This window comes from Marmota marmota, unplaced genomic scaffold (assembly GCF_001458135.2).
Source record: "Marmota marmota marmota unplaced genomic scaffold, marMar, whole genome shotgun sequence".
Taxonomy (NCBI): Eukaryota; Metazoa; Chordata; class Mammalia; order Rodentia; family Sciuridae; genus Marmota; species Marmota marmota.
Window position 1 is genome coordinate 39,393,478 of NW_025999968.1, and position 27,646 is coordinate 39,421,123.

Here is a 27,646-nt window from a genome sequence, read left to right on the forward strand (position 1 = left end):
ATCAATGGATGTGTAACTGATGTGATTCTGCAATCTGTGTATGGGGTGAAGGTGGGAGTTCATAACCCACTTGAATCAAAGTGTGAAATATGATATATCAAGAACTATGTAATGTTTTGAACAACCAACAATAAAAAATTTAAAAAAATAAAAAAGGGGGGAAAAAAAAGTCCATAGAGTTTGTAAGTAATGAAATGAGCAGATTTTTATGATTCAAAAGGTTGTTAAAACTAGGATGGCAATTTGTAAATCAATGGATGTGTAACTGATGCGATTCTGCAATCTGTGTATGGGGTGAAGGTGGGAGTTCATAACCCACTTGAATCAAAGTGTGGAATATGATATGTCAAGAAATTTGTAATGTTTTGAACAACCCACAATAAAAAATTAAAAAAAAAAAAGTAATACAACTTTCTAAAAAAAATAAATAAATAAAAAAAATAAATTCATTTGCATGCAAAAAAAAAAACTGCTTCTATGAATAAAGAAGTGCCTCTCTAAGAGGTTGATGGTCAGCGATAAAGTGGGAGGGATCCTTAAAAGTCTGAAAAGAGCCTTCAAAAGTCCAGGATCCCAGTTTCACATATAAGAAAACAGTTTCAGGGAATTTTCAGACTTTTCTAAGCTTATAAGCCTGGTGGGTTAGTTATCAATTTAGAATGTCTCAGCTTCAAATCTGCACTTCATTGCCTGCTATTCAGTATGGCAACATATCTTATGGATTCATTTGCTAGGGCTGCCTTAACAAATTACCACTGAATGAGTTGATTATATTATAAAAATTTATTTTCTCATGATTCTGGTGGCTAGAAGTTTGATCTGAAGGTGTCTGCAGAGGTGGTTTCACTCCAAGGCCTCTCTCCTTGGCTTGCAGATGCCATCTTCTCCTTGTCTCTCCACGTGGTTTTTCCTCTGTGCATGTTCTAGTCTCCTCTTCTTATAAGGATCACAGCCATCTTGGATTAGGGACCATCCTAATGACTTCATTTAGCTTTAAATTACCTCTTTAAAGATCCTATCTCCAAATATAGTGCTATTCTGAGGTACTAAGAGTTGAGACTTCAACATGTATTTCAGAGGACATGATTCAGGCCCAAGACCCTTTCCATTCTTCCTTTGCAACCAGCATAGTGTTAAGTTTTGCCAGTAGGAGGTCTGAAATACTCTGAAGAAGGCATTCTATTCCTGGTTTTGGTGGATTCCTCTGAATTGGCCCCTACAACATACTCAGCACATTTCTACAGTAACAAGATTCTACAGCCTGTGTGGCTTCTGTAGCACATGGCTCTGGTGATACTCAGTAGCACATGGCAGTTCCCCATGGACAGCGGCTACCAGCTTCTTCTTTGGAGGATTTATAAGGAACAACTGACAACATCACACTGACTGTGAGCAGTTTCTCCATGTCCCCTTGGGTAGCTGTACAGGTGTAGCATCTCTCCTGGAAAGCTGCTTCTAGCATCTCAGAAGGGAGTTAAAAGGAAAAAATACCAATATCAATCAGTCTCAAGGTGGGAGGAATCTTCTAGATGTTTCCTTTCTTAGGTATTCTTTCTTACCCCGTTTTTTTAAAAAATGTTTCTACTCCCACTAGTCATTGTTCTCTTGTTACTCTAATTTCCTGTCAATAATTTCCTATATGAATTGTCTCTTCCTTAAATTATCTTTAAATTCAAAATATCATGTAGTTTCATTCTCCTGATTAGACCCTAACTGATACAAATGGGAAGTGACAAGCCCAGTATGCAGATAATCCTATAAGCAAATATAGGACATTGTAAAAATTATAAAGAAAAATTCAAAACTGTCTTTATCTGCAGAGGACAAGATCATCTATCTAAACATTACAACAGAATGACCAGAAACAATGTTAGCAATAAAGAAAGTGTTTCATATACTTGCTGTCTTATGAAAATAAGACAAAAATTAGCATTCTTTATGTTCCCTATAAATAAAGTGAAAAAATAGCATTCTATTATTATAACAACACATTTATGAAGAATTCAAGAATTAACCTAACAAAGAACACATAAGATCATTACAAAATAGTTTTAAATAAAGTAGCATGACTAAATGGAAAGAAATATACATGTTTACAGATAACATTAATCAAATTAAGGAGGTCAATTTTCCACAGTAAAGTTCAGTAACATTCCATTCATAACCTAGGCATAATGCATTCACTAGACTTCCATAGCTCTATAATACTAGCAATTAAAATCTTCTCACCAACTCCCCTTACTCCAATTCTATTCCTACCATCAACTATCTTATTATCTTTGTTTTCCATGTGATTTGCCTTTAGAAGAAGTGTACTGAACTATGAACTTCTCTGTCTAGTCCAATTTGTTCATTGTTAATTTTTAAATTGGCATTAAATTTTACATATTCATATTTCTAAGACTGCTTCCCATTCTGAATTGCAATGACTAAATGATGTTTTCCATCACTATGGATATACAGAGCTCTGTCTCACTAATTACCTTCAAATTGCAACAAATAGCATAATGAATATTTGTTTCATTAAAGTATAAAGAAGATAAGAGCAAAAGATAAAGCAAAGAATATTGAATATCTTAACACTAATTCCATTGCTATATACCTCAAACACACATAAAATTAAGTTTTATAGCATAATAAGAGCTATTAGGTTAAAAAAATCTTCTATCATATGAATTTGTGTTTTAGAATTATACTGAGTATTGTGGAAAACATGACCACATTGCCTAGACATTTGATAAGATATATTTCACTTTCTGCCCCTTCTGGCACTGAACAATGAAGAAGCAAAAAAAAAGTTCTAAAAGGATGACTTACTTGAAGAAAATTGCCCATGCTGCATTATTAATAGGCACACATTTCTCTCTCAACATTATTGCCTCCTTTAATCATTCTATTTATTAAAAAATATTTTTACAGTTCCACCCTCCATTGGTTCTCTTTCATCTTGGCATGTGGGTGCTGGTGGGGGTAGCTCAGTTGTAGAGTACTTCCTTGCAGATACAAGGTCCTGGGTTTGATCCCTGGCACTGCAAAATAAATAAATAAATAATCCAAAATCTTGGCTTCTATAAAATCTTTAAAGTCATGTTCTTATTAATGCTTTCCACATATTAGCCGATTTCACTTTTTGAAATTAAAAAAATATATACAAATAATATCAAGCATGCTTTTGGCACTTCTACATTTGGAAGCTAACAAATGAAGTTCAAGATAACAAACTGCCAGAGACTGCAGGAAAAACAGATAGCAAACACTGAGTGTGCCAAAGCAAGTTGTTTGCCATCAGTCACATTGACATAATGTGCATACACTGAGAGAGGCATAGCTGCCTCTTGCTAAATAATTCCAGGAAAGGGGGTAATCACTTAATAGAACAATTAGTGGGGCATTTTTTCAAGCTATTTGAAGATTGGTTTAAAAGTGACTTCTTAGTTTGAGCCATTTGCCCTCAGATTTTCTAGCACACTTAGAGAAAGAAGAATAGACATGCACTTTAGTGAGTGGGGATAATCAGGCAGAGTTATGCTTTTCTTTTGTGATCTATGAGATAAACCCTGATCAATATAAAGATAGCAAATGGATTATTGGCATATGTTCACATGAGAAAAGTACAATTTTCCAAGGCAGGCCCTGGGTTTAATCCCCAGTACCGAGAGAGAGAGAGAGAGAGAGAGAGAGAGAGAGAGAGAGAGAGAGAGAGAAATACAGTTTTCCTCTACAAGAAATTTTGTAATAAAAATTTGAAGTTTTAATTTAAGGAAATCTAAGCAAATTGTCTTTCTCCTCTTTGTCAAAATATGTATTGGCTAACTTAAAAGTGTTCTTGCAAATAAGAAAAAGATGAAAGAACAGCAAAACTGTCTTATATCCTATTCTGAAGTGAAAATACTCACCTTGAAGGCCAAGTTTGGTAGTGGTAGATGTTCCTGATATTATTATATGCCGTAGCCCGGCTGCAGCAAAATAACTGGGGGGTGACGAAGAACTTGTGTACATTGATACAGCAGGAGTGGAAGCCGTTTATTGTAGGACCAGAGGGGTATTTATACATTCCACACAGCTTATTTAATTAACATAAACTAGATACAGCAGTCAACCAATAAGAAATCTCCACACTTAATGGCTCCCTGGTGCCACCTCACAAACCACTCCCCCTGGCAAAATGCCAGGCGCCATCCTGACTTGTTTACAGACTCTAACAATTATAGATCATTCTGGGTGAACTGGAAGTATCTCAGAGGAGCCTCTGCATCATAGAATGAATCAAAGACATTTTTATTCAATCAGCAACTTGCCACTGTAGTATGGCATACAAGCTTAGGGTGAACAAAAATAGACATGTAGAAGCTTTGTCTTATCATGATAAAATATTATATAATCAGAAAATAATGGATGTTACATGACAGAAATTTTCTTAATTTCCAGACAGAGTATTAACATTCTCAACTGACCGATTTAAAACCAAACAGCTAAAATTCTGTCTAGATATGTCATGCACTGTATACTCATCATGCTGCAAATTGAATTAACCTCATTTTTAATTTGAAATTTTACGACTTAATAAGACAATATGACTTCTTCCTCTCCCCTTTCCTACTCCCCTTTTCAGAAAATATAATTCATATAATAATAAACCAAAGACTAACTATTTCTTGTAACTGTGTACAAGAAAATCAACTTTTATCAAATATTTTTACTTCTGCTTTCAGAACGGACATTACTCAGCAAGTAATTTTGCAAAATATTCCATCAACGTGACTGAGCACCTTCCCTCTTCCATATCTGTATAATATTAAATTCCCAAGTCTCTGCTCATAGCATCTTTATAGTGACTTTCCTTTTAAGCCAGGATTTTTATTGTTAATGGTAGAACCCAAAGCATGTAACTGAAATGCTTGAAAAGAGTAGACTTTTGTTTTTATCCTAATGATTTTTGTACAATTGATCATAAACAGGGTAATCACTGCATTACAATATATTGCTCCACAAATAGAGTATTTAAAACTGATTTATACCCAAAGGAGTCAACAAGAAATTAAAAAGAGGTATCCATTTGTGAATTCAGAGAATCAATTGTAAGTAGGATTCTTTTGTTCTTTCCTTAAAACTACCACCCACCAGTTATAATTTCCTGTCTCTGAAAAAGCACCAGCATCCACAAGTACACACACATACACACAAAAAAGTTATAGGAATTCCATTTTTACTGGCCCTGGAATTGTTTTCATTTAAATTCTATGATATTTTGCACAGTTACATGATGTGTCCTTTTTTTTTACCTTAATTTTTTTCCATATTATTTCACAGTGAAATATTTACAACATTCTGACTAAGATTTTAAAAAATAAAACAAAAACAAGAAACTTGATCTTCTTCAAAATTAATTCCATATTATGGAGAGTTGAGGAAAAAAATATCACATTTAGCAAAGCCAAATTTATTACAATTTATTTTATTTTCCACTTTGCAGATCACTGCTCAGTAGAAAAGGAAATTTGTAATCCTCAGAACTCCACAAACACAGATCAAAATATTGGCAAAAATAATTCTCAAAAGATAGTCAGTCTTGTTATCTTATAATTAGTAAGCTATCTTTTAAAAATTACTTCAGCATCACAGAAATTAAATTATTAAATAATTATTAAAATTATTTTACCTTTCTCTAATAATTGTGTTCTAACTTGTGATTTCTTGCTCAAGACCTGAAATGTATCCAGTAGGAAGGTTGTATTATTTAGGGTAAGCTAGGCTGAAGCAATAAATAGATTCCAAATTTCAGCAGCTTAATATACTTGAAGGCTCTTTCTCCTTCACAGGTTTGTACTCCTGCTTGGCAGAGGCTGATCATGGTGTAGTTTAGGGAGTCAGACTTTCTCTAGATTGTGACTCTGTTGTGCCCTAAGGGCTTCATCAACATTACTTGGCTCTAGGTGGACAAGAGAAGCCCTATTTCTTCTTCAAATTTAACTAGAACATCTCACTTCCCTCACACTCCAGACCATCTATGAGTCTCACCTAGGTTCAAGGAAGGCCAAAAAATAAAACTTCTCTAGGAACAGCCACCGTTTTATACCATGAGGGTATGCATCCATTTTGATGGATAGTTAGCCACCTTTTCCACCATTATATTCTAAAAAACACAAAAGTATTTAATACTTTTGTATTAAATACAAAGAAATACAATTTGAGATCAAGAAAGAAAAAATTATCATTAAAAAACCTCTGGGGAGAAAACAATATTGCACACATAGCATAGTTGTCTTGATTTGGTACTTCTTAAATTTTTTGAAATTACTACTTTGTTGGACAAGGAACATCAATGTATTTATCTGAGTATTTAATCAAACAACACTATTGCAGAAATGTGTTTAGTGATGCAACAATGAGACCCTGATTAATTCAGTTCCCTAATCATGATATAGTGGCACCCCCTTTCTCCACAGAAAAGTCTTAATTTGGCTTCTCCAGAAATCTTCACCATGGCTTATTTTAGAACTGTCAGCAAAAGAGTCTCTACAGAAGAGTTCAATGTAAATAAACTTCCTATTTTTGTGTTGCCCTGTCTTGGCCACTGGCCGGGAAGAAATCAGCACTTCAGGTGCTGGACACCCCCTTACTAGTTTTTCACAGACATGTATCCAATATAGTATTTTGTAGAAATGTATAAACAAGGCCTGTAGCCTTGAGCTGGAGCTTCACAGAGATGTCTCCATTTCTAAGATAAGAGAAGTTATCATTTGGTATCCATGGTAACAGCTGGCAGGAGGAGGAAAGAAACAGGAGAAGAAGCTCTCCCCTTCTCAGGTGCTGTCCTTGAAGGGTTAACCTGCCCAGAACAGTGAAAGAAAAAACTGCTTTTATGTGAGCTTCTACAGATTGTGAACTTCTGAGCCCCTCCCCTTACATAATGGGTATAAAATTCTGAAACCACCTGAACTCAGGGTTCAGGAGATTGATTGATTACAGCAAAAGTTGTGCCCTCTGAACCTGGCTACAGTCAAATAAAACTGTTTCCTGCTATCTTCGGTGCCTTGCCTCATCTGTCCCTACAACAATGACTTCAAGGACACATCTAAATATTTAGATATGTATTTGTTTTTTGCTCTCTTATTTTGACATGGAAATGTGAATAGATGTCTGGGACCCTGACTGTGACAGACACTCAAAATATTAAGATAGAATATCAAGGGATTTCTCACAAGTTTATTTACTTTTTTAAATAAGCAATTTCAGTATCTTTATCTCTACCTGCAACTTTCAAATTCCAAATTTATTTTCAGTTGATTAATTAAATTCTGTAGCAGTGTAACACATAGTTTACTCAGAATTAATAAATCCAAATCTAATGCATCATCTTCCACTTGAAATTCAAAACTTGCTGGTATTTAAATATCTTTGTTAAATGACATGCTCATTCATTAATTAAGTAGAATTACACCTGCTGCTCATGTGAGAGGTGTCAGCTCCTTGTCAATACACTCTAAAGGAAGGGCACTTTGGGAAAACAGATCCAGCGCAATGGCCAATAGCAAGCCATCCCAATCAAGATAGTCCTTCAGGCGTGTAATTACTAAACAGGCAAAGAAGATCACCAAACACTTAAAGGGATTTAACAGGTGGAGGAAGATGAAAGATGGATAAATTGAACTGATCCTAAATTTAATAAACAGTAATTTCAGAGATTGTTTTATTTAAAACCCCATATATATCAAGAGAATGTTGACACCATAAAAAAAAGACTGACGGAGTCATAAAAATATGAAAATAAAAAGTTCACAGAAATTAAAAATATACTTTTATTAAATGATTAAATTAATATTTCTATGAAAATACCGTTAGTATTTTCCAGATAAATAGTAATATTAACAGTTACAGAAAACCGAGCTACATCTGAGTTTCAGATGAATAATAAATACTTTTTTAAGTTTAGGTATGTCTCAAATACTATGTTGGATATACTTACATAAAAGGTCAGTTGATGTTTCTCTAAAGTTCAGATTTGAATGGGGGTCCTGCATTTTTTTATTTGTTAAACATGCCAGCCTTATGTGCTAGGCTCTTCAGGAGCCAGAAGTTGATATACACAGAAAAGATCACAAAGAAACTATAAAATAACTTTTTATGACTTTGCTGTTTAAAAATATATAATTTTCAGATCAAAAGTTAAATGACTGAATATAAAAATGACACAGCCAAAAGCTTAAGTAGAAATGTAAATGACAAGAGTCAGGGAATTCTCTTATAAATTATATCAAAAAAAGAAAGGAAAAATACAAAAAAAAAATGTGAGGATTCATGGAGAGTAGAATGAAAAATTTAGCATCCATTCAGTAGTTTTGGAGGTAGAAACAAAGACAAGGCAGAAAAGTGTTTTTAGAATACTGTATTTTCATTTTACATAAAAAGTTAGTCAATGTTGTCTAAACTGGGAATTCCTAAATAAATACATCAATGTATTTTTAAGGTGATATGGAAAATCAGTGGATGAATTTATAGTAATAATGTTAACTATCAAGTTGAAAGAGAAAAAGAAGAGGAAGAAGAAGAATATACTCAGATAATTCTATTTCAAATGGGGAGAAAATCATGAGTCAAGGTAGAGGAATAGATTATTTAACCCTATAGTAGTATCTTTAGCCTAGTTTCCCCAAAGTAGAGCTTCATACTAAGCTTGAATACAGGTAGTTTACTTGGGAAGTGATCCCAGGAACCAAAAATGAGAAAAATACTCAGTGAAACAGAGAAGGAATTTACGTAAATATAAGAATGGGTCATTGGTTGCCAAAATGGGTAACTAAAACTCAATTCTAACACATTTTCTGAGGAACATTAGGAAAATTTTTTCCATTAATCTCCCAGGAAATGAAATAGGAAAGCATTTATCCATCAACTCCATGCCCCATTAGTCAAAGCCTACAACATGCTCTAACACATTGCTAATTAAGACTATTGTTTATTTTTAACATGCCAGGCCATTTTCCTGCATACTTTTCCAGATACATTCTAGATAAGGCCCCTTCAGAGACTTTTTCATTTCCACACTAATCTAGATTGGATAACTTCTTCTGAGATCTCTAAAAAGATGCATCCTTTTCATATATCTCACAGAAAAATACATTTATACCACATGTTTATAATGTTTTTTTTTTTTTTTTTTGCTTCTCTCACTAGGTTACAAAGGCTGATCTCCTCTAGAGATTGCTATTATCTTAATGTGTTTATCACACATCTAATGTTAACATCCAAAGTCTAGCATTTTATCAAGGTCAGTTTCTAATCGTAATGACAAGTTTAGATTCATCTTGAGATTAAACTATTTTGTTTTTCATGTATTGAACTTAAATTATTCCTTTTCCTTCTATGCTTGTATAAACTCATGATTTTTAATTCAGGAACTACACAATTAAGTTTTCCTTAATACCCATGTAAATTTACTTGAATTGATATTTCTCTCCACTTTTTAATGTACTTTGTTCATAGAATTCTTCTTTGCAATTTCTGTAACATTGGTGCTCAAAATTCCTTTCACTGGCATTGTTTATGTGTTTGGTAGCAGTACAACAGAAATTTGATCATATCCATATAATATCTAACATGCATTTACATTAAAACATTTGGAATCTGATTTTAATAAATATTTTTCAATTCTCAAAGAAAACCATTGAAATCTCAACTAAGATTCCACTATTCTAGTGGTAATAAATTTCTATTTTACAAGCTACAGCTATCTGAATCAAAGTAATTTTCTATATTATGTCCCTTTATAAGTAATTACATTATTTTTACACTGCTCTGCCAATACTGGAGAAAATACTTGAACTCTTCTGACTTAACATTACTCTAGGAATGAAACAAGAGAAAATGTGACCATAATATTGGCAGCTCTGTTTGACCTCCTTCAAAGAAGTTTGTATCAGGTCTTATACTGTCTGAAAGCAGATTTTTATAAATTACTTTGAATTATTTGATACTTTTCTTCTCCCAAGGAGCTTATTCTGGTAGTATTCATTCTGTGACATTTCAAATAATTGATCTGTTTCGGTGTGCATGTCCAGAAGCCCCAAGGACATGGCCGTGTTTTTCACAGACCTAATAAGTAAAATTAACTTGAGGCAAAAACCAATGAAGGTAAGCTAATGCAATCAAGTGGGAAACACCAAGACATGGCTGTGTCATCCGTCGCTCGTCTCATGAAATGTTTTTCTGTGTCCTGCAAAAATATTGAAGATATATAAGTTATTGAATTTTCTATTTCTGACCCTGTGCTGACTCAGTAACTGGCCGTGGCCAAGGAGTCACTAAACATTTTGCAGCTGCAACACATTTATTTAGTAGAAATTCTGTTATTGGTCAGCTGTGTTCTAACAGCACTACCTGCCAGATATTACAGTGACAGATGAGATCACATTGTAAATAAATTAAAATTCCTTGGAGGATGAAAAGTAGCAAACCATAGCTCACATCTTCCTCAGTGAACAAGAGACCTCCCACAGCAGCTCCACTCAGGGCCCACCCTGATGTTACTTGACCCATGAAAATTCCTTGGATTCTCTAATAAACTTTTGCCTCAAGAGAACTTTGCAATATTGCCTGAGTTCAGGCACCAATGATCAAAGATCATATCTAATATAGTAACAGATTGAAATAAAAACTACAGAAAATGAGGCTAAAATCCCTAATATTTGATAACTATAGTTTATCAGAATTAACGCTTCCTTCAATTTAAAACTATTTCAAAACTATTTTCTTTTCTCTGCCTTAAATGTAACTATAATTTAAGTTATATTAGTTCAATTAGATCTGTATGAAACACTATAATCTAAAAAAAACAAATAAATAAAGAAGTGAGCACATGTTATAAGTCACCATTTATATTATTTTAGTCCATTTCTATCTTCAATAAAGGATCTTGTTTTGTTTTGTCTTAAATGCTGTTGAAAGTCATTGTATTACTTAGGAGTATATTTCTCAGCATTAATGTATGCTTGGGCTGTCAATATGTAGGAGAAGAAAAGAGTAAGAAATGTAGTATACATGTGAACATGTATTTTGAATAAGTTAATTGTGACTCAATCCTACCTGAAATGAAATGCAATTAATATATTAGCATTAAATGCTTTCTACCATTTTTGGTAACAACTCAGCATGAATAAAAATCAGAATTCAACGAACATCTAATGTTTTGTGTGTGTGTCTGTATTTAACATAGCCCATTCGCTCATTTTTCCATTAGTGAGCTCTATTAGGCTTTGCCTCAAGCCAATAGCTAAGCTTTTATCTAACATTTCTAACAAATCTCTGCCAATGGAGGCAATAGGTCCAAGGTTGCCTGCCAGTTCACTGCAGCCCTTACCTCTTTTTCTAATTTTTCTGATAGTCTCAGGATCTCATTTGCCAAAATGAGGTCTGTCTGTATATTCACAGCTTCTTGTTCCATAAACTGGTTTCCAGAAAAGAAAATATCTCCTACAAAGCTTTGTGCAAATGTGGAGATTTGAAGAGAACATAAATAGAATTCACTTACAAGAATTTTGCTATGTCCAGTTATGAAGATAAAGATTATGTAACACTTTTCAAATTGTTCTGTTAACTGATTTATGTTCTAACAATCTTCTAACAGTCTTCTATCTTAACAGATACGATATTAATGACTATGGAGTTTAAAGAGTAATGATTGTCCTACTTGTTGTGCTTTTCTCTAGTGACTCCAACTCCACAGGGATAGACATGGATTTGGATTTAACCCAGGATACTGTCTCCTCAAACTGGTATATCATGGAAAAACTCTTAGAGGAGCTGAAGAGGTATATATAATAGCATTACAAATGATTGGTCAGGGACTGGGAGTGTAGCTCAATAATATAGCACATGTGCAAGACCTTAGGTTTGGCCCTGGCCACACAAAAGCAACAACCAAAATGATTGATCACTTGATACTTCTGAAATCGAACCTACCTGAAGCAAACTTTGCCATTATGTCTAGTTTAAGAGTGCACTTAAGGAAAAAAACAAAAACAAAAAACAACTTTTACTTCTGCCTCCAGGCATTATGGACTTCAACTATAAAAAAAAAAAAAAAACAGCCATATGTAAAAATCAATGATATTCCAATATTGGACAATAGATAGTACAGGACAATGACCTTTCAGAGAAGAGAAAAAACAAGGTGAGCTTTAAGGTTGCCTATTTTGTTGCCTAAGAGAGTTTCCAGCCAAGGAAAACAAAACCGAAAAGAGAGCGTATAATTGTTCCTAAGTTGAGAAGCTAGATACAGAATTCAGGGAGACTGAGGCAGCTAGAATTCTCTGGACAGACAACAGGAGAGGGATCACTATCCAAAGAGAAACCCAGGAGTCATCAGAGGCTTTCCCCTTGAACCTTCATTGTGAGCATAAGCATGATACAGATAGAGAAATACAGATAGAGAAAATTCCCTATCATATGGGGCATCAAGTAGCATCCTTAAAGAGCACTGCTTTGTTCCCCAGCAGTGCTCTGAAAGAAAAGAAGTGCTCTGAAAGGATCACTTTGTTTCCATTAATCTATTGCTTTCCAAAGTCAAGTCCAAAAAAATATGCTAAAAGGATTACAAGTACCTTAGTACACCACATATAAAATTCACCATGTGACATTCAAACAAAAATAAATAACTAAAAAATACCAGACATGCAAAAAGCAAGGGAAAAGATCAATTAGTACAAACAGACACAGAAATGACACATGTGACAGCACTGGTAGATAAGAAGGTTAAAACAATTATTAAAAATATGTTCCACATGTCCAGGAAAGTAGATGAAAGCAAGCAAATTCCTGAAGATAAAAAGTAAAACAAAATGCATTCTTTTAGAACACACTTGGAACATTTACCAAATTAGACCATGTTATGAGGCATACAAGTTTAATAAATGTAAAAAGCTTTAAAATGTGCAAGTACATTATTGTCTAACCACAATTAAATTCAATTAGAAATCAATAACAGAAAAAATAAGAAAAATACATGAGTATTTTGAAACAAAATGGCACACTTGTTAATGATTGATGGTTCAAAGAAGAAATCACAGAGGGAAATAGAAAATATATAAACTACATAAAAATGAAAATTTGGTATGTCAAAATTTGTGAAATGCAACAAATGCAGTTTTTAGAGACATAGATTTCTCTTTAAGTGAGTGTAGAACAAAAGCCAGAATAGTGAAAAATTCACGTACTATGCTTCCACACACACACACACACACACACACACACACAAAGAATAGTACATTATAGTCAAAGTAAGAAGAAAAAGAAAACAATGATGAAAAAAAGCATAATGCAATCAAAGAATAAATAGAAACCCAAACATGTGCACATATACACACAACACTCATATACACAGAGAGAAAAATCAATTTTTTTTCCAAAAAGCAGGTTTTTTTGAGATGGTCAATAAAATTAATAATTAACAAATCTTTTGCCAGAAAATAAGGAGGAAAACTGCATATTAGCAGTATTAGAAATAAGAGAAGGTGACTTACTACAAATGCTACAGACAATGTAATAAAAAATATTAAGAGGATATTATGAACAATTTCATAGAAATAATTTCAACAGCTTAGATGAACAAAACTTTAAAATAAAAACTATCACACTTCATTCAGAAAGAAATGGATAACCTCAACAGCTCTATGTCTACTTTAAAAATTGAATTTGTACATCATGAGATTCCCAAGACATAAAATCCAGGTATATATAAGACTTAACTGGGGAGAGAGAAGATGGAGGATTAAAGGAAAAATTCATTCCCGGCAGCTCCTTAGCACCAGGCCTAAGGAACAGGAATGACTGTTTCTCCACGATGTGTTAAAGGAATTCACTGAAATTCAATACTGAATAGTAAAAGACACCATAGAGATACAGAAAGTCAGAAACTTGGAACATAATATAAGAAATAATAGGTTAGAGATGAACGGCTATGAGGGGAGGGTAATGCAGGAAGAGAGAGAGAATCATGGCAGAAAACAAAACAAAAAACTGGCTTGAGAGAACCTGTGGGATAGAAAGGGAGGCAGGTCTTAATGGACCCAGCATCAATGGGGGGAAATTGTTGAGTGAAAGGCAACCAAAATCACTCAGCACATGGATAAATAGTTTGGTGGGAACCGGGTTGCTGGTGTGGCAGTCATTTGTAAGTGTTGCATGTCCAAGAGAAGAGGCCAGAGATCAGAAACTCATAAATGAGTTGCCAGCAAACACTGCACTCATCTATTGTAGGTCCCAGAGTGTGTCTGAACCAGAGTGACTCGAAATAAGTGCAGTGAGAATACACCTAAGGCAATCCAGGCTTGGGGTACTGAGGACAGAAAGTTCCTTTTGTTACAGGCACCCCAGTAAAGCTATTGGGAAGATGCCAATACTAGTCAGACTGTACTGTACTGCATCTGTACTCCAGGGCTGATCTGGATAAATCACATTCATAGCAATGAATGTGCAACCTGTGACCTTACACCCTAAAAGTGGAATTCACCGGAGACCCCTTGATTTAGTCAGCTTTTTCATTGTCGTGACCAAAAGACCTTACAAGAACAATTAAAGGAGAGAAACTTCATTTGGGGACTTATGGTTTCAGAGATCTCAGTTCATAGACTGCCAACTCCATTTCTTGGAGCTCCAGTTGAGGTTAAACATCACGGTGGAAGATTGTGGTGGGAGAAAGTTACTCAGGACATCACACCAGGAAGCAAAGAGAGACTGCATTCACCAGGGACAAAATGTATACCCCAAGTTCATATCACAGATTACTGGTGATGAGGAGGTGATCCCAGATGTTTAAGATTGAACACTGGAGGGGCGTGGGGTTGTGGTTCAGTGGTAGTGCAATGCCTAGCATGCATGAGGCACTGGGTTGATCCCTGGCACCACATAAAAATAAATAAAATAAAGGTACTGTGTTCATCTACAACATGTGTATATTTTTTGGTTGTAGATGGACATATATGTGTTTATATATGTTTAAAGGTTGAACACTGGAGAAACACCAAGGCAAGTATAGAAAACAGTTTTATTTACAGAATAGAAACAAACTACTCTGCAGAGAAGGGGACCCAGGGTTGATATCCAAAAAAATGGGAGTGTTCTTCCCTTTTTATAAATTTTAGATTTTCTTTGTTCTTTTGCCCTCTTCTCCCTTTCCTTTCTCCATACTGTGTACCTGACCAAATTGTGGGCCAAAGGTAGAATGATCAAGGAAGGTAGCAGCCCAGGAGGCATTAATTAACAGCTCCTGCAACTCCCTGCAGGGAGGAACAATTCCTGAGACAGGTTACCCAAGGGATAGAGAAGAGCGGAGAGTTTTGGAAGGGGGAGGGTGAAAGGGCAGCATTTGATTTTCCTTTCCTTTCCAACCAGACTCCCACCTTCCCAATGGAACCCAATTATTTATTATCTATATTGCCTGTCTTTTTCTCCTCCTCCACTTCAAAGTCATGACCCAATAACCTACCTCCTTCAGTCACACCCCACCTGCCTACAGGTAATAACCAGTTAACTCCAATCAGGGGATTAATTTACTGATTGAGTTAAGGCTCCCATAATCCAATCATTTCACCTCTAAACCTTCTTGCCCTGTCTCACACATGAACATTTTGGAGATGCCTAATATTTAAACCATAACACCTGAACCCAGGCATCTAGCAGAATTCAACATCTCACTAGCAACAGGGGCTATGAAACAACTCTCAAATACCCATCAACGGAGATTCCAAGGTCAGCCAAGATTAAATCCCAACTACTAGAACTTCCAATTTAGAATTCTGTAGCACTCCTGTTATGGTTTAGATATCAAGTGTGCCCAAAATCTCATGTGTGACAAGAAAGTTTAAAGATGAAGTGATTGGATTTTAAGAGCCTTAACCTCATCAGGGAATTAATTACCTAATAGGGACAAAGTGGGTGGTAACTATAGGCAAATAAGGTGTGGCTAGAGGAGGAAGATCATTGGTGATGTGCTCATGGTGGTCATGTCCCGAGTCCCTTTCCTCCAGTACTTTGTTGCCACGATGTCCTGCCTTACATCAGATCCTGAGGAATGGAGTTGATCATCTATGGTTTGAGGTCTTTTGGTCATTGCGGTGAAAAAACTGTCTAAAACAACTCCAATACAAGAGTACACAATTTTTCAGAATTCACCACTCTATCCCATCCTATACTGGTAGACAGGAAGTTGAGAGCTAATTAACTTTGGTTTCTAGCCACAACAAATGGCAACTATATGAAGAACATAAAGAATTGGATGGAGCAACACCCCATCCTAATACAAGGTTTACAAAGTCCAAAATAAATACAAAGAATGGAAAATCCATCCTTCCCAATAGTTTTGACCACCTCAAGAGAAACAAGCCCTTTATTTCTCACTAATAATTTTTTATCAATCCCCCATGTTCAACTTTCATTCTTTCTAATATTTTAATTTAATTTGAAAAAATTTTTCAAATTTCATTTTATTTTATTACTCTTTTTTGTTCAGTGAGATAGTGTGTATGTTCTCATTGCATAGAGTTTATATATATAGTTTAAAAACTATATATATATAGTTTTTCATATAATTTTGCTTTGATTTTAATTGCTTTCTTGACCCTTTTACTGTTTATTTATTTAGACTTGGTTTTACTTAGGCAGAGTAAAATTATAAAATTATGTGTGGGTTTGAGTTGTTTTGATCTTACATTTGTTTGTTAGTTCATGCCTTAATTTCTTCCCCTGTTATTGTCCCTTATTCACTCTCTTTACACACTAATAGCCAAAGTTTTGTCTCCTTTTCCTCTACTTCATTTTTTTTACTTTTAGTTATTTTTTACCCCTCCTTTATAACTGTTATCTGCTACCTATTTCTGGCTTATCTTCATTTCTCTTCTTTTCACTTTCTAAATATTTCAAACTTTCTCTTCTTTTCCTATCATATTTTTTCTTCACTTAAAAAACTGTAATCCCACTATCTAATAGAATTATAGTTTATGTAATTCCTACCCAATTCATGTTGCAATTATTAACACAGTGGACAACATATATTATTGAATGCCTGATCTAGTTCCAAAACAGATGGCAGATAGTATTGTGGATGTCCAAGTAGACTCTGGACATTTATCTTAATGCTGTATATCTGTTGCTAATATTAATGTTATTCCTAGCTCCTCCCTTTCCTCTAAGATGTGCTGGAAAGTGATCAGGACACCTCACATTCACAAAGTATAGATTCTGCAGTTGAACAATACTCACAACTCAGCCAAGTAACAACAAATTTGTCCCCTCCTACCCACACACACACAATCTCGCCCCACCTGAGTCTCAATAATATATCAACACAAAAAATAGGAGAGACAAAAACCCCAAAGCAACAACCAGGCCCCAAGCAGGACCAATTGCAGGGGGACCTCAGGTTCCACTCCTGGACATCTACTCATACATCAAAAATGAAAAAAAGTTGGGGGGGATGTGGCTTTTTCACTTCTCAGTCTCCCCCATACAAAGGAAGTCCCAGAACTAAATTAAAATAAAATAAAATAACTACACACAAAAGGCCTTTGGAAACATGCAGTAGTAAGAAAGCAACTTTTCCCTCAAACTTCACCATTTCAAAAAAAAAAGTATCCCACGGATATAGAAGTGATTAAAATTCTAAGGAAAGATTATGAAAAACTGAAAAACTGATTTTTTAAATGTTCACCAAACTAAAAGATCTAAGGAATGGATTAATTAGTAAATACAGGAGATAAAAGACTATCAACAAAGAAATAGAAATAATGAAAATAAACCAATAGAGCTCCAAGAAATGGAAGACACAATGAATCAAATAAAAATTCACTTGAAAACATTACCAAGAGATTCAGTTGCAGCCAATTTGGAAAGCAGTATGGAGATTTCTTGGAAAGCTAGGAATGGAGCCACCATTTGACCCAGCTATTCCCCTTCTCGGTCTATTCCCTAAAGACCTAAAAAGAGCATGCTACAGGGACACTGCTACATCGATGTTCATAGCAGCACAATTCACAATAGCAAGACTGTGGAACCAACCTAGATGCCCTTCAATAGACGAATGGATAAAAAAAAATGTGGCATTTATACACAATGGAGTATTACTCTGCATTAAAAAATGACAAAATCATAGAATTTACAGGGAAATGGATGGCATTAGAGCAGATTATGCTAAGTGAAGCTAGCCTATCCCTAAAAAACAAATGCCAAATGTCTTCTTTGATATAAGGAGAGTAACTAAGAACAGAGTAGGGTCGAAGAGCATGAGAAGAAGATTAACATTAAACAGGGATGAGAGGTGGGAGGGAAAGGGAGAGAGAAGGGAAATTGCATGGAAATGGAAGGAGACCCTCAGAGTTATACAAAAGTACATACAAGAGGAAGTGAGGGGAAAGGGAAAAATAATACAAGGGGGACAAATGAATGACAGTAGAGGGGCAGAGAGAGAAGAGGGAGGGAGGGGAGGGGAGGGGGATAGGTAGAGGATNATGCTTACATTTAAAAAAAAAAAAACTGCTTGACATCAATTCCCATATAGACATCAATATGATAATACTGTGTGGTTTCAAAACACTTTCATCACGAGAATAGACTATCAAAACAAAATGAATAAAGATATTTCTGACCTAAATAATACTATTAATTAAATAGACCTAATAGACATCTACAACATGACCCATGCCAAAACAGCTGAATTTATTTTCTTCTCAGTAGCACATGGAGGCTTTTCCAAAACACACAATATTCTAAGTCACAATTAAGTCTTACTAAATATTTTTAAAATTGATATAATCCTATGTAACCTATCAGACCAAAATGGAATGAAACTATGAAACAACAGCAAGAAAAATAGTAGAAATTACATGGACACATGGATATGGAAAATACTACTTTAAATAAAGAATGGATTATAGAAGAAATGAGAGAATAAAGTAAGAAATTCTTGGAAACAAATAAGAATACAGATACAACATATTAAAATCTCTGGGACAGTATGAAAGCAGTTCTAAGAGGAAAATTTATGGCATTAAATGCCCACATTTAAAAAATAATAGAGAGATCCCAATAAATAAGCTATGCTCCAACTAATAGGCCAAAGAAAAGAACAAACTAATTCAAAAATCAGCAGAAAACAGGAGATAATAATTAAGACCACAGCCCAAATGAAAAAAAAATTTGAGAATAAAAGCAAATATTCAGGATCAATGCAACAAAGAGTTGGTTCTTCAAAAAGTTAAATAAGTTTGACAGCCCTTAGCCAAACTAACCAAAAGAAAGAAAGAAAGAAAGGACCCAAATAAATAAAATTAGAGATTAAAAGGAAATATCACCACATACATTTATGAAATCCAGATGATCATTAGAAACTATTTTGAAAATTTATACTCCAATAAACTACAATCTGCCCAAACTGAACCAGAAAAATATAGTTGAAGACCTAATCAGATCAATATCAAGTAATACATTGAACTAGCAACTAAAAATCTTCCAACAAAGAAAAGCCCAGGACCAGATGAATTCTCAACTGAGTTCTACCAGACCTTTGGAAAAGAACTAACACTGGATTTCTCTAATTAATCCATGAAATTGAAAGGGAGAAATAACTCCAAATACATTCTATCAGTATAACCCTGACACCCAGACAAAGACACATTGAGCAAAAGAAACTACAGACCAATATCTCTAATGAACATAGATGCAAAATTTCTTAATAAAATATAAGCAAACTACATTCACAAAAAACATCCAAAAAATTATACATTATGGTCAAGTGGATTTTATCCCAGGAATGAAAGGTTGGTTCAACATATGCAAATCAATAAATATAATTCATCACATAACTAGAACAAAGGATGAAAATCATATGATCATCTCAATAAATGCAAAAAAGGCCTTTAGTAAAATGTGGCACCATTCATGATAAAAATGTGGGAAAAACTAGGAAGAGAAAGAAAGAAGTTATCTCAACATTATAAAAGCTATATATGACAAGGCCAAAGCCCTTATTATACTGAATGGAGAAAAATTGAAAGCAGTTTCTCTAAAATTGGGAACAATACAAGTTGTGCACTCTCACGATTTATATTCAATATAGTTCTCAAGATTGTAGCCAGAGCAATCAAGTAATGGAAGGAAATTAAAGTCGTATAAATAGTAAAGGAAGAAGTCAAACTATCTCTGTGCTGATGATATGATCCTATCTCTAGAAGACCCAACAAAACTGCAGAAGACTTCTAAAGCTGATAAATGAATTCAGCAAAGTAGCAGCATACAAGATCAACATTCATAAATCAGTAGCTTTCCTGTATTCCACAATGATGCTGCTGAGAAATAAATTAAGAAAACTATCTCATTCACAGTAATCTCAAAATAAAGTACTTTGGGAATCAATTTAACCAATGAGGTGAAATATTTCTACAATGAAAACTCTAGAACACTGAAGAAGGAAATTGATGAAAATCTTAGAAGATGGAGAGACCTCCACGTTCTTGAACAGGCAGAATTAATATTGTCAAAATGGCCTATACTGATAAAAGCAATATAGACAGCCCGGCATGCTGGTGCACACCTGTAATCCCAGCAACTTGGCAGGGTGAAGCAGGAGGATCGAGGGTTCAAAGCCAGACTTAACAAAGCAAGGTGCTAAGCAACTAAGTGAAACCCTGTCTCTAAATAAAACACAAAATAGGGCTCGGGATGTGGCTTAGTGGTCGAATGCCCCTGAGTTCAATCCCCAGTACCCACTCACTTCCCAAAAAAAGCAATATAGACATTAAATGCATTCCTCCTCAAAATCCCAATGACATTATTTACAGAACTAGAAAACACAGTCCTAAAAGCTATTTGAAAGAATAAAAGACCCAGAATATCCAAAGTAATCCTGAGTAAGAAGAGCAATGCAGGAGGCATAACAATACTGATTTCAAATTATACTACAGAGACATAGTAAAAACAGCATGGTATTTGCATCAAAATAGACATGAAGACAAATGAAATAGAGTAGAAGACACAGAGAAAAACTCACATACTTACAGTTGTCTGATACTTGGAAAAAAATGCCAAAAATACATGTTGCAGAAAAGTTAGTCTTTTTTAACAAATGGTACTGGGAAAACTAGTATACATATGGAGAAGAATAAAACTAGATCCCTCTCACTCTACACAAATGTCAAGTCAAAAGTGGATCAAAGAGTTAGGAATTATACCAGAAATTTTGCAAACTGCTTAAATCAACGCTCCATCCTATGGGGATAGGTACCATTAAAGCTTAAGAGCACAAAGAGAGAGGTTACAGAATGGAAGAGGAATATTTGCCAACTACTTCTCTGATAGAGACTTAATATCCAGAATACATGAAGAGCTCAAAAAGATTAAAACCAAAGAAAAACTAACACAGTCAATAAATGGTAAAGAACTAAACAGACACTCCTCAAAAGAAGAAACACAAATGATGAACAAATATGTGAAAAAAAAATTCAACATCTTTAGCAATCAAGAAAATACTATCAAAACGACACCAACATTTTATCTCTTTCCAGTGAGAATGGCAATTATTATAAATACAAATAATAAATGCTGGTGAGGATGTGTTAGAAAAGGAACATTCATACCTTGTTGGTGGGACTGCAAATTAGCATTACCACAATGGAAGCACTGTGGAGATTCTGCAAAAAAAGTAGGAACAAAACCACCAGATGACTCAGCTATCCCACCCCTTTAGTTCAAAAAGAACTAAAATCAGCATATTGTAGTGATACAACCCCATCAATCTTCATAGTATCATAATACTTAATAGTCAAGTTATGAAACCAGCCCAGATGTCCTCAATAGATAAATGAATTAAGAAAATGTGGTATATATACACAATGGAGTTTTACTCAACCATAAAGAAGAATGAAATTATGGCATTTGCTGGTAAACCAATGGAAATAGAGAACATCATGCTAAGTGAAATAAGCCAGTCTCAGAAAATCAAGGGTTGAATGTTTTCTTTCATATGTAGAGGCTAGAACAAAATAAGATAAAAAAGGAGGAGAACTAAATGTCACAGGCTATAGAGAAGATCAGTGAAATAGAATTAGATCAAGATGGAGGAAGGAGGGATGGGAAAGGGAGAAAATGAAGAATGATTTAACAACAACATACAAATAAAATCACACCACTTGAAAAAATAGATGAGCCTAAAGAATATCAGTAGAGAAGAGGAAGGCATATAGGGAGAGAGAAGGGAGGGAAATTGGAGCAACAGGGACCAAAATGGAGGAAATTAAATTCTATGCATACATGATTTTATCAAAATGAATCCAACTACTATGTATAACTATAAAACTGTTAAAAATACTTCAATGATGAATTCTACCAGACATTTAATGAAAAATAACACTAATTTATTTTTCAATTCATGCTGAGGCCAGGTCTACCCTGATACCAAGACCAAAGAAATTTCAAAAATAAAAGAACTATGTATAATAATATTAAGTTGCAAACATATTGTTAACTTACCTTTAGGGAATGGAATTTAGCTATTTTGAAAAATATATTACATCATGGCTAAGTGAAGTTTATCTCAAGGATGAGGTCCTGTTTAGTATTTGAAAACCAAATAGTGTAAATCATCATAATACAAACTCAGTTTTTTAAAAAATGACATTCTCAGTACACAAAAAGCATCTTATAAAATTCAACATCAACTCATAATTAAAAAACTTTACAAAACTAGGAACTGGAATTGTGGTAGTTCAAATAATCTTTAAAGAAATGACTGGAACTAGTGAGTTTAGCAAAATTACTTGACTATTTTAATATTAAAAATGAAATATTTTAATAATATACCAAGAAACACATAAAATAAAATAGAAAAATACTATTTACAACAGCATCAAAAATATTAAATTTTTATAAATAAAGTTTTATACTCTTTAAGGAAGATTTATACACTAAAATCTACAAAATACTGAAATTTTATGAATTGTATACAGTAAAATCTACAAAACACCATTTGTAGGATTAAAGAAGACAAATAAATAGATATAACACATTTAGTAATCAGAAGATAGAACTGTGTTAAAATAAAAATTCATCCCAGCTTGATCTGTTGACCATGATTTGGCAATTTTTTTCTATAAAGGACCAGAGAGAGTATTTTAGGCTTTGCAGGCTATATATGGTCTCATGTGTACATTCTGGTTTTTTTTTTTGTTTTTTTTTTTTTGGTTTGTTTGCTATATCCCTTTACATACATATAAAAAAATATATTCTTAGTTTGAGTACCCCATGAGAATAGAGTATGTGCTAGGTTTGACACATGAGCTGTATATTGTGAATCGCATCTATAGATTTGAAAAATCTCAGTGAAAATCCCAGCATGTTTTTACTGTGGAAATTTGTATGGAAGTACAAATTCCACAGTAAAGGATTGCTAAAAGTTGTAAAGGACAACAAGGTTGAAATACATAATTTCCTATCTTTAGGACTTATTTTTTTATCCCAAATAGTCAACTTAATGTTACATGAGTGAAAAACTAAATGCAGATCTTTGGAACTGGATAGAAAGTTCTGAAAAAATAAAAACAAAGCATAAAAAAATAGGAGCACATGGTCTACTAATTTTGACAAAATACCAAGGTAATTTCATAGCACAAAGATAATTTTTTAACAAATGGTGCTGGAACAATAGGAGGTCCATTTAATAGTGGGGTTGGAAACCTTACCTCATATCTCAGGGGAAAAAAAAGAGTAAATTTTGTAGGACTTATAGATTTTAATATTTTGAATTTAATCAAAATATACAATTTTCCCTTCGGTGAAATATTTTTAAGTAAATCAAAGGACAATCCATGAATGTGGACAAATATTTGTGAAACATATATTAGACAAAGTGTTCCCACCTAGAACAGGAATTAGCAAAACCAAGGCCCATGAGCAAAGCTGGCATGCCATATGCTTTTGTAAATAAAGTTGTGCTTCATACATTTATGGCCTGTACACAGCCATTGTTGAGTAGTTGCAATAGAAATCATATGGCCCATAAAGTCAAATATATTCACTTTCTGGCCCTTTACAGACAGATCTAGAGTACATCAAAAAGTTGTAGCTCAGCAATCAATAACTCAGTTCTCATAAATGGGTAAAAGATTTGGACACTTTGTAAAGGAAGCTATATGAAGACTAATAAACATTTAAAAAGCTGTTCTACATCATTAGTCATCAGGGAAATATTAAAAACTAAAAGCACATTGAGCTACCACTACCTACCCACTAGAAAACCCCAAATTAGACACTATTAATACCAACAAGAAAGAAGGGAGAGAAGCTGGATTTATCAGCGTTGCTGGTGAAAACTTAACATCACACAATCACTTGAAATTTTGATAATTTGATTATTTGTTTAAAAGCTAAGCCTATACCTATTATGCAACTTAGTCATTCTACACCTAGGCATTTAATTAGAAAAACATATCCATACAAACACACATTCATGAATGCTTATAATTTTTTATATGTTATCGTCAAAAACTAGAAATGATATAAATTTTTATTGGTAGCTGAATGGATAGATACATTGGGGTCTATTCCTTCAATGGGAGTCAGTAATAAGAAGAGTAGTAATGTGTCCAATAATGCAGCAAAATTTCAATTTCCAAATTATGGGCAAATAGATTACATGATTCTACTTAAATAAAATTCTAAAAAAATGCAAAATCATCTAAAAATGACAGAAAATTAGTGGGTGCACAGAGATGGAGGGAAGGAGAAAAGGAGATACATTACAAAGGGGCAAGGAGAAATCATTGACATTGAGAGAAATGTTCATTATCTCTACTGTCATAATGGTTTTGTGGTTGTAAACATGTCAAAATGCCAAATTATACATTGAAAATGTCACTACGTTCTGCGTGAATTTCACCTCAGGAAAGCTTTATAAAAATGAAATCTTTGGTGAGACAAAGCTCTCATAGCCATAACTTCTCCAACATAGTTATTCCTGGAGTGTTATTTGTGAAGGAAAAATAACCTCAGATGCTCTTCAGCTTATGACAAGGATATATACCATTAAACCCATCATGAAATGAAAATATTGTAGGTCAAAAATACATTTAATATGCCTAATCTACTGAGCATTGTAGCTTAGCAACACAGTACACTCTAGAATGTCATGATCATGTGGCTGACTGGAAGCTTTGGCTCACTGCCACTGCCCAGCATCACAGGAGAGTATCATTCTGCAAACTGCTAGCCCAGAAACATATCAAAATTCAAAGTATGCTTTCTATTGACTGTGTATTTCTTTCCACCCTCATAATATCAAAAAATCACAAGTCCAACCATTGTGAATCAGTGACCATCTGTATACTGACACTCAACCTAGTTATTCAGATTGCTGCCTGAAAACTGACATCTTTAGCATCCACTGAGAAAGTTTTTAAAAACACTGAATGCTTTCTAGCCCAGCCACTTCCCTAAAGCATGTGATGAGATTGTGCATTTTGGAAAGGTCACCCATGATTAGCACATACATTAAAGTTTGAGAAAAACTGTTTCAAGGGATGACACCTTTGGCTCAAATGAAAGTTAAAAGTCAATGCAAAAATCTCTCATCAGAGATGTCCTTCATAAGATTCATGGATTATGTCTTCCTTGATATTACTAGATAATTCAAAAATGCTATTTAATTCCACAGCCCCAAGCCATTACCTATTTCTTAACAGGTCTGCCACCATTTTTCACACATGCTCTTTCATCTAGGGCTGCCCCTCCTCAATATCCTCACTTAATAATAAATATTCATTTTCTCTTACTCTATTTTCTGCAGCTATAACAGAACACTACAAACTGGGTATATCATAAGTAATAGAAATTTATGTGTCTTATGGTTCTTGAAGATTGGAATTCCAAAATCAAAGGGCTGCATCATAATATGGTGAAAGGAAATCACATGGCAAGAGAAAATCCTAGAAGGGGTGGGCAGCTGAACTTTTCCCCTTTTAAATGACCCACTTGCTGTATGACTAATCCATTCCTGCCATATTAGCTTTAATCCATTCATGACCTAATCACCTTCTGAGGGTCTCACATCTCAAAACTTACAATGTCAATTAAATTTCAACTTGAGTTTTGGAGGCAACATTCAAACTACAGTATAGTATTCTTAAGTGGTTACATATCAGGCTCTCTTGCCTCCTTTTTTATTAATGATTCCCATACATTTTGGTAAAGTACGAAAATGGATAGTTTCAGGGAATTAGTTGTGTGACATATTGAATCAAGAATCTCTAAAATTAAACCAGAAATTAATGACAGAAATAAGTGAAGAGGAAAAAACTCAACCATATAAACAACACATAGCAATTATTATTTAATAAACCTACAGTGAAATCTAAATACAACTCTAGAGAGATGAGATTGAAATTCTAAATAGTGATTCATAATACAAAGCAAGTGCATTAAGAAGAGAGCACATGCCAAGGAAAATATTATCATACTTGACACAATTTTTATAGATTTTGCTGTTTTCTCAAATTCATTGTATCATCTAAAATGATAGATGTTACTGTGTTCAATAAATCTGTGACATAAGAAGTCAAATATTATCATCATTTTCCAGAGAGTTATGTAATTTTTCCAATGTCATTTAGCTGGGGATTCAAATCCAATTGTTTCAATATGCAGCCCAATGTTCCCTGTACTAGCCCACATTGAAATATAAAATGTCCTTGCAAAAAAGTGACCCTCTCTTTCAAGTTCACACGTAAGTGATTCAGCTAAAAACTAAAACAAACACCCTGAGTCATTTGTCTCATGGTGAGCCAAAATCTGAAAGAGTCTGATGCTAAAATCAAAACTGCCTTTGAGTTCCAAAAGCATATAAATCCAACTTTATCTCCAGAACTTATACTGTCTTTTCACCTAAAATGAAATAGCAAGCAGGGTTAAATTTCATTTGGTAAAAAAATAAAATAAAACTTATGAGTAGAAAGATTTCTTTAAAAATCTGGATAGTTTTTTCCATCAAGTACTTAGTCCTAGTAAGTTCCAGATGTCATATTTTGAAAGGCTCTATTCTCAGACTTTTTTTCTAGTAACCAAAGAAATCTTTCCCATCTTTCGGTAAATTTACTGTATTTATCCTACCTTTAATCTTACAGTCAGCAATCATTTGAATCCTTTCTTCTTTTGTTAAGCAACAGTTTTCCTTGATTTCTTGTTAAAGGGCTTAACAGAAACAGATAAAAATGACACTTAGAAAAGAACACTTCTGCTTTTGGGAATTATAACATCTAAAATTAAAACTTGGAAATATATCTAAAGCAAGAAAGCACAAGGACATGTTTCTTTCTTTTTCTTTTCTTTCTTTTCTGTTTTCTCTCGTTTTTGTTTTTTTTCCCCCCAAGAGGAGGGGAGATTGTTTTGTTTTACATTTGGTCAGCTGGCACACTGCACAGTAACATGACATATTTTTTCCCCCTTTCTCATTTCAGTTGCTTTTAGATGCACCCTAATTTAGTTTTTCTTTAAGTCTCAAAGGGGATTGGCTTCCATTCCCCAAATAGAACAATAGCTGCTCTTGGTTAAGAGTGCCAGCTACATATATTATCTGTCCTTTTCCCAGCAGGACCATTCCAGTGTCTACTTAGAA

At 34.1% G+C, this 27,646-nt stretch overlaps 1 long non-coding RNA gene across 1 annotated transcript in view; it reads right to left on the reverse strand.

Annotated features, from left to right (window-relative positions):
- Positions 1–27,241, reverse strand: part of LOC107136403 — a 135,274-nt gene extending 108,033 nt beyond the window's left edge. The window contains exon 1 of the long non-coding RNA XR_001502689.2: positions 27,142–27,241. This is a non-coding gene — a long non-coding RNA (uncharacterized LOC107136403). The remainder of the gene's footprint in view (positions 1–27,141) is intronic.
- Between the last annotated feature and the right edge of the window lie 405 nt (positions 27,242–27,646).